Source organism: Silene latifolia, chromosome 2, assembly GCF_048544455.1.
Source record: "Silene latifolia isolate original U9 population chromosome 2, ASM4854445v1, whole genome shotgun sequence".
NCBI lineage: Eukaryota > Viridiplantae > Streptophyta > Magnoliopsida > Caryophyllales > Caryophyllaceae > Silene > Silene latifolia.
Window position 1 is genome coordinate 193,546,367 of NC_133527.1, and position 5,752 is coordinate 193,552,118.

The window sequence follows — 5,752 nt, forward strand, 5'->3', positions numbered from 1 at the left end:
TGTAGAGTAGTAGACACTAGACACTGCATCTCAATTCTCAGACCAAAAACTGCAGAAAAGAAGAAAAAGACCTCAAACACGTGGTTCACAGGACAGCAGCAGCCTTAGAATTCCATAATGAGCGAAGAACCTCATCACATCTCTCAATGTTCATCAGTAACATCACCTTCCGTATCATACTGTGATTATAACACCTGAAAAATGCTACCAGAGAGTGTCGAGGAAGTTGAAGCAAAAGACCATCCACGTCTATATTCTCTCTTTCTCTCTACATTTTCAACTGAGTTGAAGATAGATTGTAAATCTGCAGTAAAGATGAAATCTTTACTTTTGTTTTTAAATGTAGATTGGATGCAATGTAGTGTTAGTTATGATAGAAAATCTCTTCTAATTGATGGACAAACAAGAATTATCATTTCTGATTCTATACATTACCCCACAACTACTCCCGTCCCGAGGTTCTACATTTTGCTTTGTTTTCTAGTCTCTATTAATTCGTCGTCTTTATGTTAACCGACCCCAAATCATTTCCGGGCTAAAGTCTAAGATCTGATAATCAAGAAATCGCTAAAAACACTTGCCAAGAGGGCGTTTTTTCATATTCAACTAGTTTTATGACCCGTGAATTTCACGGGATATTTTGTTTTTTAGTGTGATTTTTTAGTAATTGAGACTTTATAAAATATCAATCACATAGTAAGATTACCTCATGAATAATTTATGATAAATCGTGTACTAAAAATACGGGCATTGACATGTTAACATAAAGATCAAAGTCGATAAATTAAAGAGTGCTATTTTTTCAAAGGTAAAATGATGAAAAAAATCAACAAATACCAAAATAAAAAATACAGTTGAAAAAAAAACTAAAAAACTATTACTCATTCACGTTGATGTCGTCAATCTTACACTTAGTTTTTAATATATGGTTCTTTAAGCAATCCTAATATTTTACTTCTCCATATAATCTTCTTTATCCAATGAATCGTCCCTATAAAAAAAAAGTAACTCAGTAATTAGTGCGAATTAACCAACAAAACAGTGGAATTTGTTTTATACAATATTATCGTTATTAATTTAAACTTCCTCTTAAATAGAGAAAGAAAAGTATGTTAACCTTTGAATAGGTCAACACCACAAATCTTGGTAGACCCTAAATGAGAACAAAACAAATACATACGATGAAGTTGAAAAATGTGATCAAAACTTCATACCAATGGAACTTGCACTAAAAAAGAAATAAATTAATTAATAATCTAAAACCTTAATACATTTACCTTAATTGTAATAGAATCATAGGAAGATTAGTGACACATTTAGTTCTACTAACAATAGGGATGAGATTCTGTCAAAAAAAAAAAAAAAAAAAAACAATAGGGATGAGAAAAATTTTGGTTTATAAATTTTGCTTTCCAACAAAAATATATAAACAATTGAGGATGCCTTTATGACTTTTGAGCATCATTTTTTCATTATTATCAAATTTAATATAAGTATAAATATGAATCAAGGTTCATGACTTTTGAGTTTTGAGCATCATTTTTTTTATTATTATGAAATTTAATATAAACATAAATAAGGAGTAAGGAGAAATGGAATGTATAAGGTTTGCTTGATTACTAATAATTATAATTTTTTTTTTTTTACAAAATCTACTTTATACAAGAGTGATTTAAGATATTATCGTTTGTAATTAAATATGACATATAGATTATGGTAGATAGTTTGGCTTGCCTTTTAATTAGATTTATAGATTTTTTTCATTATTATCAAATTTAATATAAGTATAAATATGAATCAATGTTCATGACTTTTGAGTTTTGAGCATCATTTTTTTCATTATTATGAAATTTAATATAAACATAAATAAGGAGAAATGGAATGTATAAGGTTTGCTTGATTACTAATAATTATTTTTTTTACAAAATCTACTTTATACAAGAGTGGTTTAAGATATTATCGTTTGTAATTAAATATGACATATAGATTATGGTAGATAATTTGGCTTGCCTTTTAATTAGATTTATAGATTTTTTTCATTATTATCAAATTTAATATAAGTATAAATATGAATCAAGGTTCATGACTTTTGAGTTTTGAGCATCATTTTTTTCATTATTATGAAATTTAATATAAACATAAATAAGGAGTAAGGAGAAATGGAATGTATAAGGTTTGCTTGATTACTAATAATTATAATTTTTTTTTTTTTTACAAAATCTACTTTATACAAGAGTGGTTTAAGATATTATCGTTTGTAATTAATATGACATATAGATTATGGTAGATAGTTTGGCTTGCCTTTTAATTAGATTTATAGATTATAGAGTTATAGATTTTTATCAGTATTATGAAGTCTAATATAGACATAAATATGGTGTGAGGAGAAATGGAATGTGAAAGGTTTGCTTTATTATTATTATTATTGTTATTATTATTATTATTTTTACAAAATCTACTTTGCATGAGAATGGTTTAAAAATTATCTTCCGAAATTAAAATATGACATGCAGAATAATAATGGTAGATAGTATCGCTTGCTTTTTAATTATCTTATGGAAATAAAGTTAAATAAATAGGTAGATTAATAACCAAATTTATGAGAGGAAAATAAAGAGTTTATATTAGTTTTTTAGTGATTGCAACTACTGTTTTTTTAAATTTTTTTGGTACTTATAAGCATGTGACAATTTTGGAGATAATTAACTTTTTAATACATAGTTTTGCCTTTTTATAATATTGTATAAAAATAAATAATTAAGTAATTAATATAGATGAATTAGTATTAACCTCTATAAAAATGCCATGTGAATTAAAATTAAATATTTTAAGTAGCCTTTTAATTATATTGTATAAATAGATTTTACCTTAGTTTCGTGCCTTTTGTATTTCTTCCCTCTTCAGATTACCCACGTGATGCTTTGTCTTATCTGCATTCACATACATTTCACGATGCTTTAAAATTCATATAAAAAATATATTGACCAAAAGGTAAAACATCAACATGGCAAAAACTTCACAAACGAATCAACATTGTCACATGTAAATCATTGAAATTAAACCAAATGGAAAACATGAACTAAAATATAAATCAAAGGATTTATAAAACCAATAACACAACAAATTAAAATATACTTTATTGGACATAACAACAACAATACTCAATAATAATACTCAATATACTCTCTATAATCAAATAAATAAATTAAACCATAAAATACAATCCACAACTTAGAAACTCATGGGCAAATGAGCAATAGATTTTCAATAAATATTGTGAATATAAACTATCATAGGTATTATAGGTTTTATAACCATCACACAACCATAGACTCCCATATTTTAATTTCAGTTTTAATTTATTTTGTGGTATTATTAAATTAGATAATTGATTGCTGAGCAACTCAAGAGGTGAATTAAATAGGGAAAAATGTTAATGAAAATTATGGGTATTAAGTAGTATAAAGAAATATAATCAATTTATTAACATATTATATTACAAAAATTAATTAGATAGGAAGAAATTTTAATTAATTTGGCGGGTGTTAAGTATTATGAAGAGTTTTAATCAATTTATTATAATGTTTAATTTAAAAAATGAATTAAATAGGAAAAAGTGTTAATAAAAATGGTGGGTGCATGTTAAGTAATATGAAAAGTTTTAATTTATTAACATGTTTTATTACCAAAATTTCAATTAAAGTGTCAATTTTAATTATAAATTATGACATTTATTAACATGTTTTTATTACAAAAATTCAATTAAAATGTCAATATTGATTATAAATTATGAAATTTTGATGTAAATTTATAAGGGTTACATTAATTAAATTAATTTATAGAAAAATGAATTAAATCTATAAAATAAGACAATTACGTGGCAATGAGTTTTGATGCTCACATTTACGTGGCATTTTTGGATCCTACGTGACTTTGTCTACGTGGCGTTTATTAGTCATTTTAGGGTAGCCTTTTAATTATATTTTATAGATTACATCAATATGGTCTTGATTCTTGAAATACTAAAACAAAATGTAAACAACCGATCTAATTAAACGATAGGAAAAACCAGCAGTAGTTGTCAATCAATAGACAAGAAAAACAAGAAACAGGGAAAAAATCCAACTCAAATCAAATCACTAACAAACTAAACTAACCCAAATTTATAGAAATTATAGAAATTAATAGATAGAAATTAAAGGAAGAATTATACTTTATACCTGAAACCATGGCAATGTACTGAATGTCCCTCGGTGCAAATACCTTCACCTCAGCATCATCATCGACAAACCCTAATTTCCCGATTATATCCACCAGATTGAGTTCAACAACGTCAGACCTTACGGAACACTCGAAATCTTCCAAACGCTCCGAGTTGAACCACAGATTCGTTGTTGTGCTGCCATCACCAGATTTAAGAAGAATGTCAATTCCCGTTGCTGAAACAAATAGTTTCCCGAAACCGTTTGGATTGAAATCTCTATCCGCCAGAGGCTGCAGATATTTCTTAAACAGACCAGAATTCACGCTCAAACTCCAAAGCGGACGATTCGGATTTTGCATTATGAAAGATTATGGAAATGAATGATCGAACGATGAACGATGAAGTTTGATAATGGAAAAAAAATTGATTTGGTTAAAGAAATGAGGGTATAGGGTAAAGAAGATGAACGATTACGGAGTAATTTCTGTTAGAAAAACAGAGAGAAGTTCAGTTAACTCCCATTAACAACCTTCTTTTTCAGTCTTCTGTATCTATATATATATACAGTCAACGTCGTCTCCCAATTTTCAACTATTTCTCTTTCTTATTTTATTTTTTTCTTTTTTCACGTCGTTTTTCTTATTTATTTATTCACCAAAAAAAATGTCAATTATACATTTCAATTTTAGATAAATAAAAAACTCAGAGTGATATAATATAATTTTTCATAAATAACACGTTTTTACTCCTGTTCTCGTCTATTCGTATCCGTATAATTTTAGATAAAAAAAAAACTCAGAGTGATATAATATAATTTTCCATAAATAACACGTTTTTACTACTATTGTTCCCATCTAGTATTGATATCTATAGTACCATGTTACTTGCACGAATTAATTTTGAAAAACTATACGCAATCAAAAGTTGGGTGTTTCTTTTTTTGGTCTCAACCTTATTTGAGCCTCATTTCTTTTATTCTCGAAAAGAATCTAACTAAGCTCAAAAGTAAATCTCAAATCAAATCAACAAGAGTTTGAACCCAATTCAAATCAAATCAACAAGAAACTATACCCTTGTATTTTTCCATTTTCTATCATATACCCCTCATTTCTGAAAAACCTCTCATATACCCCTAAACTTAGTTAGTTGTTATAAAACATGACCTTATTCTAATTTTCCGTCTAATGCTCAGTTAAGTGCCCTTGTGGACTAATGACATGGCTCACTCAACTGATGACATGGCTCCAAGTAGATGATGGTGTGGCTGAGAAATTTAATTGAATTTTAACCCTACATAAAACTTGTAAATCATATACTCGCAATACTCACAAAATCCATTCCCCTTCCTCTGTTAAACACCCTCTCTCACTACTTCATCTTAACCCTAAATAAAGCCCCAAATCAACTGCTGTTACTCTATCTTTTTTCAGTTCAAAGACACCATCTGTTAGATTTGTTTATATACGTATATGTGAAGAATAGTCAACATGAATGTTCAGTTAGTTAGTCAACAAACTAGTTAGTTAGTTGTAACTGATTAGAAATAGA